General features: G+C 50.4%; 1 protein-coding gene across 1 annotated transcript in view; it reads left to right on the plus strand.

The window, feature by feature from the left end:
• Positions 1–10,294, plus strand: part of LOC138363856 (cylicin-1-like) — a 120,708-nt gene that overhangs the window by 41,599 nt on the left and 68,815 nt on the right. The window contains exon 2 of the mRNA XM_069323217.1: positions 9,278–10,294. This exon is cut by the window's right edge and continues 910 nt beyond it. The gene's annotated coding sequence lies outside the window, so the exon portion shown is untranslated. The remainder of the gene's footprint in view (positions 1–9,277) is intronic.

Here is a 10,294-nt window from a genome sequence, read left to right on the forward strand (position 1 = left end):
TGGGTTCGTATCCTGGCCGGGGAGGATTTACTGGGCGCAATTCCTTAACTGTAGCCTCTGTTTAACGCAACAGTAAAATGTGTACTTGGATGAAAAAACGATTCTTCGCGGCGGGGATCGTATTCCAGGGACCATAGGATTAAGGACTTGCCCGAAACGCTACGCGTACTAGTGGCTCTACAACCATGTAACAACTCTTCTATATATCTCAAAAAAAAAAAAAAAAGTTAAACTCTGCCGTTGATTGAAGATCAGGCCGCACGAGGTAGACTCTTTTTCACAGGAACACGTGTGGGTGAAGTAGCGACAGGATGCTGGGTGTCGAGCCTGGTGTAGGATCAGCTTACGGGTTCACCATAGCCCGTGCTACCTGGACACTTCGTTCTCAGTAGCTAAATCTCAAACAACAACAACAACAACGTAGGCTCAGAGTCCCAGAAGCGAGAATCACGTGCTCCCACGAGATGGCGTGGGGGAAGCGGGCCACACAGCAGGTGTGGCCCGCGGGGTGGGGGGGTAGGGGGGGGGGAAGCGGGCCACACAGCAGGTGTGGCCCGCGGGGTGGGGGGGTAGGGGGGGGAAGCGGGCCACACAGCAGGTGTGGCCCGCGGGGTGGGGGGGTAGGGGGGGGAAGCGGGCCACACAGCAGGTGTGGCCCGCGGGGTGGGGGGGTAGGGGGGGGGGGAAGCGGGCCACACAGCAGATGTGGCCCGCGGGGTGGGGGGGTAGGGGGGGGGGAAGCGGGCCACACAGCAGGTGTGGCCCGCGGGGTGGGGGGGTAGGGGGGGGGAAGCGGGCCACACAGCAGGTGTGGCCCGCGGGGTGGGGGGGTAGGGGGGGGGAAGCGGGCCACACAGCAGGTGTGGCCCGCGGGGTGGGGGGGTAGGGGGGGGAAGCGGGCCACACAGCAGGTGTGGCCCGCGGGGTGGGGGGGTAGGGGGGGGGGAAGCGGGCCACACAGCAGATGTGGCCCGCGGGGTGGGGGGGTAGGGGGGGGGGGAAGCGGGCCACACAGCAGGTGTGGCCCGCGGGGTGGGGGGGTAGGGGGGGGGAAGCGGGCCACACAGCAGGTGTGGCCCGCGGGGTGGGGGGGTAGGGGGGGGAAGCGGGCCACACAGCAGGTGTGGCCCGCGGGGTGGGGGGGTAGGGGGGGGAAGCGGGCCACACAGCAGGTGTGGCCCGCGGGGTGGGGGGGTAGGGGGGGGAAGCGGGCCACACAGCAGGTGTGGCCCGCGGGGTGGGGGGGTAGGGGGGGGGAAGCGGGCCACACAGCAGGTGTGGCCCGCGGGGTGGGGGGGTAGGGGGGGGAAGCGGGCCACACAGCAGGTGTGGCCCGCGGGGTGGGGGGGTAGGGGGGGGAAGCGGGCCACACAGCAGGTGTGGCCCGCGGGGTGGGGGGGTAGGGGGGGAAGCGGGCCACACAGCAGGTGTGGCCCGCGGGGTGGGGGGGTAGGGGGGGAAGCGGGCCACACAGCAGGTGTGGCCCGCGGGGTGGGGGGGTAGGGGGGGGGGAAGCGGGCCACACAGCAGATGTGGCCCGCGGGGTGGGGGGGGGAAGCGGCTGAGCGACACCCAATGGTGGGGTCCGGCTGAGCGACACCCAATGGTGGGGTCCGGCTGAGCGACACCCAATGGTGGGGTCCGGCTGAGCGACTGGGGTCCGGCTGAGCCCGCGGGGTGGGGGGGTGGGGGGGGGTAAAGCGGGCCACACAGCAGGTGTGGCCCGCGGGGTGGGGGGGTAGGGGGGGGGGGAAGCGGGCCACACAGCAGGTGTGGCCCGCGGGGTGGGGGGGGGTAGGGGGGGGGGGAAGCGGGCCACACAGCAGGTGTGGCCCGCGGGGTGGGGGGGTGGGGGGGGGGAAGCAGGCCACACAGCAGGTGTGGCCCGCAGGGTGGGGGGGTGGGGGGGGGGAAGCGGGCCACACAGCAGGTGTGGCCCGCGGGGTGGGGGGGGTGGGGGGGGGAAACGGGCCACACAGCAGGTGTGGCCCGCGCGGTGGGGGGGGGGGTAGGGGGGGGAAGCGGGCCACACAGCAGGTGTGGTCCGCGGGGTGGGGGGGTGGGGGGGGTGGGGGGGGGGTGGGGGGGGGAGAAGCGGGCCACACAGCAGGTGTGGCCCGCGGGGTGGGGTGGCCCGCGGGGTCATGAAGCGGGCCACACAGCAGGTGTGGCCCGCGGGGTGGGGGGGGTGGGGGGGGGAGAAGCGGGCCACACAGCAGGTGTGGCCCGCGCAGTGGATGGAATACTCTACAAGTCTACAACAGTTTGTTAATTTACGTTATTCACTCAAATTTTAACTTCGGTCACAGGGAATTTGATATGTTAAATCCCTACTAACAGTTCACTGAGCGATATGTTGACGGATCGCTAACGATTGACTCGATGACCGCGGATATGATAACTACAGTCTAGATGCTCTGAAGGTTAACACGTGTGGAGTTACTCTATTTACGTATCCGTTATTTTCGTCAATATGTGTGTGCTCTGTTTCAGTACCGGATTCTGACACGCGGTATCGGTAGGACGTGATTGACATATACTAGGCTTAATGAACTCGCGTTCAAATGGGATTTTCCATAACTTTGACCGAAGTTACGGAAAATCAACACGTCTTCCCAGATCAAAAGTCACTTTCAGAATAATGGTCACGGTGTACCGAGCTCCTGGGGTGGGTCCTTACCAGCCTTCCCTTGTCCCACGAAATTAGCCAATCAGCAAACAGCATTATGGAGGCCCAGAAGTGCCGCTTCCAATAAGATCCTGACTCCCAATCACGTGATTCCTGACATCACAGCCTACCAGTGGATTGTTTACACAAGCCAGGAAAACCATTAGGTTTCTCCTACCCCAAGTCCCCCTGGCTTTGGCTTTGTCCCTAAGCAACCAAAGTGACTTAAAATTTTACTAATGCTGTAATTCCTTTCACAGCAAGGATATGGCGGCCACCGCAGCTTTACTGAACAGTTGAGGGCGTCTGATTTCAATAGACACCAAACAATAAATGTCTAGCTCCCATATTAAGAAAACTAGACTACGTGCACACTTGTGCAACCGCTTGGAAAAAAATGGCAGGGTGCTTTCTTCTATCAAACATATGTAAGCTAATGGGATTTTCTATTCCCCTCACATAACCTCCCTCTAAAAAACTTAATTTGGTGGAAGACCATTTTGTTCACAACATGCTAACTTACACAAGCACCTCATTTTCTATGAGAGGTTGCTAGATGTGTGTGTGTTGAGTGGAACAGCTCTCAGTTCTACTGGTCTCCTGCAGAAGAGAAAAGTCCCTCCCTGCCAATTGACAGATCAGCCGGACCCACTACTGGGATGTCGCTCGACCCTGGGTGAGTGTGACGGTTGGCGCTAGCTCTGGGCCCCAGTCGGTTCGACACCTGGTAACTGTTCTCCTCACTAGGCCGTCCGTTCTCCCCTGGGACGTGTGTCATGCAAGACAATAGCGACCTCTGGGGGAGGTGGTTACCGGCGGAGTTCTTGTTCTTCGCCGGTTGGGGAAACATTTATTGACAGTTCTTCATATTCTCTTGTTTCAACACTTTGAGAAGGTATTTCCTCTGTTGGTGAAGAACCTGTTGACAGCGGTTCTTCTCTGCTGCTATCATATTGACAGGGCGTCACTTCTTGACCCCCCTTGTCAAACTCAGTGCTGGTCGCTCTCCCAACTGAGTTAACCGGGCGAGTCTTTTCTTCTGCGGCCTGCATGCTCACCTGACTGAGCATAGGGTTCCTTCCCTGCTCATTCTGTAATCCTGGAATCGTCACTCGCTTCATAAAGTGAAAATCTAATGGCATGAGAGAGTTAGGCAGCCCCGTGCTCATGGCTTACGTCTTAATAACAGTCAAAAGCACTCGGCCGCCATTCGCTAGTTGGTTTCCTGTCATCTCATGTGCCCGTTTTTTTCCTGAGTGGCTGCTTTTAGCGCGGGGAATTGTTGACAGCCCCGTTCTGTGCGTTAGACTTCCACATTCCAATCTCCGTTTTCTGTGGAAGATTCTCAAAGGGCGGACCAATCTGGTCATTCACTCTAGGAGTATTTCCCAGTAATAATCCATATACGACTCATTTACACTACACGGCAGGTATTTTTCCTCTGACATAAGGTGTGTCCACGATCAGGGATACCTCTACCATGTCCCTACTGCTGCCGTCTGGGTACTTTACACAGATGATTCGGCCTGTTTTACAATCAGTCTCAACCAGACTCTCTCTGACCATAGTGGTTATGGCCCCCTTATCCTTGAACACCTGTGTCCATTTGCCATTAAGAACATAAGAACAAAGGCAACTGCAGAAGGCCTATTGGCCCATACGAGGCAGCTCCTATTTATAACCACCCAATCCCACTCATATACTTGTCCAACCCGCGCTTGAAACAATCGAGGGACCCCACCTCCACAATGTTACGCGGCAATTGGTTCCACAAATCAACAACCCTGTTACTGAACCAGTATTTACCCAAGTCTTTCCTAAATATAAACTTATCCAATTTATACCCATTGTTTCGTGTTCTGTCTTGTGTTGATACTTTTAATACCCTATTAATATCCCCTTTGTTATGTCCATTCATCCACTTGTAAACCTCTATCATGTCACCCCTAACTCTTCGCCTTTCCAGTGAATGCAACTTAAGCTTTGTTAATCTTTCTTCATATGAAAGATTTCTAATTTGGGGAATTAACTTCTACTACGTCATCCTATGCTGGACACGTTCAAGTGAATTTATATCCATAACTAATAACTAAAGGATTAACTAATCCTTTAGTTATCTCCAGTCTATGCTGTAAGAATACTTTTTTTTTTTTTTTTTTTGAGATATATACAAGAGTTGTTACATTCTTGTAGAGCCACTAGTACGCGTAGCGTTTCGGGCAAGTCCTTAATCCTATGGTCCCTGGAATACGATCCCTGCCGCGAAGAATCGTTTTTTCAACCAAGTACACATTTTACTGTTGCGTTAAACAGAGGCTACAGTTAAGGAATTGCGCCCAGTAAGTCCTCCCCGGCCAGGATACGAACCCATGACATAGCGCTCGCGGAACGCCAGGCGAGTGTCTTACCACTACACCACGGAGACTGCTAGACTTTCTTTCTGGAGAAAACGGTGCGTCTCCTGCAATCCTTCCTGCTTAGTGACCTGGAAGGCTGCAATTGTAAAATTATTAAAAATACTACTCATCTCTTCATCACTATCTGTTATTTGACCTGTCTCAGTTTTTAATGGACCTATCCTTTCCCTAGTCTTAGTTCGATATAACTGAAAAAAAACTTTAGGATTTGTCTTTGCTTGCCCTGCTATGAGAACTTCATAGTTTCTTTTTTGCTTTCCTTATCTCTTTTTTAACATTTCTAACCAGTTGTACGAATTCCTGTTCTAAAGTGACCTCCCCATTTTTAATCTTTTTGTACCAAGCTCTCTTTTTACCTATAAGGTTCTTCAAATTCTTCATCAAATAATGATGATAGGGTTACAAGATACGAGTTAGATGGTGTTGAGATTGCGAAGTCGGATTGCGAAAGGGATCTGGGAGTTATGATTAGTAAGAATTTAAAACAAAAGGATCAATGCATAAATGTTCGTAATAAGGCAAATCAGACACGGATTTATTAATCGCAGCGTTAGTAACAAGACACCTGGTGTGGTTCTCAAGCTATATCTTGCTCTAGTTAGGCCCCATTTAGATTATGCAGTTCAGTTTTGGTCGCCATATTATAGAATGGATATAAATTCACTTGAACGTGTCCAGCGTAGGATGACTAAGTTAATTCCCCAAATTAGAAATCTTTCATATGAAGAAAGATTAACAAAGCTTAAGTTGCATTCACTGGAAAGGCGAAGAGTTAGGGGTGACATGATAGAGGTTTACAAGTGGATGAATGGACATAACAAAGGGGATATTAATAGGGTATTAAAAGTATCAACTTTTAATTAAAATTAAAATTTTATTAAATTTTAATTAAAATTTAATTAAAAGTATCAACTTTTAATACCCACGACAGAACACGAAACAATGGGTATAAATTGGATAAGTTTAGATTTAGGAAAGACTTGGGTAAATACTGGTTCAATAACAGGGTTGTTGATTTGTGGAAATAATTGCCGCGTAACGTGGTGGAGGTGGGGTCCCTCGATTGTTTCAAGCGTGGGTTGGACAAGTATATGAGTGGGATTGGGTGGTTATAGATAGGAGCTGCCTCGTATGGGCCAATAGGCCTTCTGCAGTTACCTTTATTCTTATGTTCTTATGCATGCAAAAGTAACAAGCGCTGTACTAAATATGTAATGATTCCATTTCAATATTTCTGATTACATTGATAAATTGAATTGTCATATATTTTTATTTATTTTTATTTTGACTTAATTATTTTGGTGACATTGCGTTAGAATTGAGCTGAGTTTTTACATTACCGTTCATTTCGTGAGTATAGTTGATTTTTTTTAGTTTTTCATTGTTTTTCATTTCGTTTTCTTAACTGTTCTTATTTTTCAGTGATGGGAACATCAGATCATTTGATATTCCCATTTTTCTGATGGGAACATCAGATCATTTAGGAATGCATCAAACGAGGGAGTAGAGAATGGTGGGGGAGGACGAGGGAACGGGATAGGGGGATGGTGGGGGAGGACGAGGGAACGGGATAGGGGGATGGTGGGGGAGGACGAGGGAACGGGATAGGGGGATGGTGGGGGAGGACGAGGGAACGGGATAGGGGGATGGTGGGGGAGGACGAGGGAACGGGATAGGGGGATGGTGGGGGAGGACGAGGGAACGGGATAGGGGGATGGTGGGGGAGGACGAGGGAACGGGATAGGGGGATGGTGGGGGAGGACGAGGGAACGGGATAGGGGGATGGTGGGGGAGGACGAGGGAACGGGATAGGGGGATGGTGGGGGAGGACGAGGGAACGGGATAGGGGGATGGTGGGGGAGGACGAGGGAACGGGATAGGGGGATGGTGGGGGAGGACGAGGGAACGGGATAGGGGGATGGTGGGGGAGGACGAGGGAACGGGATAGGGGGATGGTGGGGGAGGACGAGGGAACGGGATAGGGGGATGGTGGGGGAGGACGAGGGAACGGGATAGGGGGATGGTGGGGGAGGACGAGGGAACGGGATAGGGGGATGGTGGGGGAGGACGAGGGAACGGGATAGGGGGATGGTGGGGGAGGACGAGGGAACGGGATAGGGGGATGGTGGGGGAGGACGAGGGAACGGGATAGGGGGATGGTGGGGGAGGACGAGGGAACGGGATAGGGGGATGGTGGGGGAGGACGAGGGAACGGGATAGGGGGATGGTGGGGGAGGACGAGGGAACGGGATAGGGGGATGGTGGGGGAGGACGAGGGAACGGGATAGGGGGATGGTGGGGGAGGACGAGGGAACGGGATAGGGGGATGGTGGGGGAGGACGAGGGAACGGGATAGGGGGATGGTGGGGGAGGACGAGGGAACGGGATAGGGGGTTGGTGGGGAGGATGAGGGGGACAGGGGAGTGCTTAATGGTGGGGAAGGGAGTGGTGGGGAAGACTGGGAGACAGGGGAGGGTTGCTGTGGTTCAGTAACGCGCAAGCATTGCTGAGCCACAGCAGTGCGTGGCCGGGTACAGCTAGTCTACAAATAATTGTGAACTATTCGTGTGTGGATGGTTGCTGGGGAGAGGAGCTTTACCAAGTTGTTCTCATTAAGGCATGTCGCATTTTGAAGTCTACTTCAAAATAACCTAAGTATCTTGAGGTTATCTTGAGGTTATCTTGAGATGATTTCGGGGCTTTAGTGTCCCCGCGGCCCGGTCCTCGACCAGGCCTCCACCCCCAGGAAGCAGCCCGTGCCAGCTGACTAACTCCCAGGTATCTATTTACTGCTAGGTAACAGGGGCATTCAGGGTGAAAGAAACTTTGCCCATTTGTTTCTGCCTCGTGCGGGAATCGAACCCGCGCCACAGAATTAAGAGTCCTGCGCGCTATCCACCAGGCTACGAGGCCCCTTAGAAGTATATCTAAGTAATCCTAAATATTCCTAAGTATTCCTAAGGCCAGAAGCAGAGTTGGTTATGGGACTTAAGTATGACATACTGTTGTCGTTGGGAATGCTCACGAGGAAGGGCTGACTTCCCTCCAAACACACACCGAAACTACGACGTTGGTACAACGTTCGAACAAGTTTTAACACCTCCTAACCAGTTATAACAACCAATATAGCAAGTTGTAACAACGTTCTAATACGTCATAAACACGTTAAGCCAAGATGTAACAACTTTATTACAAGTTGTAAGAAGCGGAAAATAGAGACAGTTTCGGTTTGTGTTTCCAGGGTTAACTGACTGTGTGAAATACTAAAAGAAAATAGAATAGTTATCCCTTTACTATGATAACGGAGCGCGGCTTGAGAAATCTTTAAAGCTGTGTGAGGATCATCTGTTTTATGCTACTATGGACAGATTATGAATAGCAGGAATTTTTCTGTCAATTTTCTGGATATCAGTGAATAATGGTGTAAATTACTATAAGAAAAAATAAAGTTGGTTTTAAAACTAACTAATTGTATTTATTATATTTAGCTGTGTAGCTGGCTGGCAATGCCAAAACTCGTCGTTTGAGTCTGAATGTGAATCTGGCACGGTGTTCCCTTTTGAATATTGGGGACCCCGAGAAGCCTATGTTCATCCCGTACCTCAGACCACGCCTTCTGTTAATTTGAGTGAGGTTAGCTCCGAGCGTCTGGCCCCCAACTTGGGACAAAGACACAAACATTCTCTCTCATTCAATTATAGATATAGAATATTGCTTAGTATCCACGAAGATGGGTCAACCCGTTCTCGCAAATTTAATAAGTCAATATTGACTTATTAAATATGTGCATAGGTGACATACTTAACATAATAGTTTCCCTTGAAAAGCTTCATAGAAAACACCGACCTTACCTAACCTACTTATTATGTTAAGATAAGCATCTTATTGCTTCGTAATTACAATTATTACCTAACCTATACCTATAATAGGTTAAGTAACAATTGTAATTACGAAGCTATAAGATGCTTATTTTAACATACTAAGTAGGTTAGGTAAGGTCGGTGTTTTCTATGAAGCTTTTCAAGGGAAACTATTATGTTTAGTATGTCACCTATGCACGCAACTAATAAGTCAATATTGACTTATTAAATTTGCGAGAACGGGTTGGATGGGTAATGATTTCTTATGTATGAATATGTTTTGTTAGATTTTATGAAAATTAATCACTTATAAATATATATATTATTCGCAGAATTTGTGAGACGGAGAGCTTGAGCAGACGACAAGGTCCGCAGCAGAAGCGACATCTGACGTCATGAGCCTGAGCAGACTTCCATAACCGAGCAACGGGTGAGGAGGCCGCTTGGTGCGGGGGTCGCGATGCCTCGCTACTCACACAGCCACTGCCTCCTGACGGTGGACGAGAGAGATGACCTCAGCAGCGGCGTGTCACTGCTGACCGAGTGAGCCTGGAGTTGATGGGGGGTGAGGCGGCTGACGCAGCGAGGATGCCCGAATGCCTCCCCGTCTCACACACGAGTCGGGATGCTGTGAGGAATATTATAGCTTTATACCCACGAGTCGGGATGCTGTGAGGAATATTATAGCTTTATACCCACGAGTCGGGATGCTGTAAGGAATATTATAGCTTTATACCCACGAGTCGGGATGCTGTGAGGAATATTATAGCTTTATACCCACGAGTCGGGATGCTGTGAGGAATATTATAGCTCTATACCCACGAGTCGGGATGCTGTGAGGAATATTATAGCTCTATACGCACGAGTCGGGATGCTGTGAGGAATATTATAGCTCTATACCCACGAGTCGGGATGCTGTGAGGAATATTATAGCTTTATACCCACGAGTCGGGATGCTGTGAGGAATATTATAGCTTTATACCCACGAGTCGGGATGCTGTGAGGAATATTATAGCTTTATACCCACGAGTCGGGATGCTGTGAGGAATATTATAGCTTTATACCCACGAGTCGGGATGCTGTGAGGAGTATTATAGCATCATATATGTTGCTCCTGTATTTAGGTAACTAAAATCCAGTTAATAACAATATAGAAAATAAATTATTCGACGAACTCTAGTGTTTAAACATTGTATAAACTACTTTTTGTGACAGTGGAAATTAACTCTTCTGTTAACTGATATATATTATTAAATATGTTGTTAAATTAATAATTTCTGATATAAAAAAGTCATATATGTAATAAGAAACAATATAATGCTTGCGGCTTTCATATGATACATTTGATC

This window comes from Procambarus clarkii, chromosome 12 (assembly GCF_040958095.1).
Source record: "Procambarus clarkii isolate CNS0578487 chromosome 12, FALCON_Pclarkii_2.0, whole genome shotgun sequence".
NCBI classification, from domain to species: domain Eukaryota; kingdom Metazoa; phylum Arthropoda; class Malacostraca; order Decapoda; family Cambaridae; genus Procambarus; species Procambarus clarkii.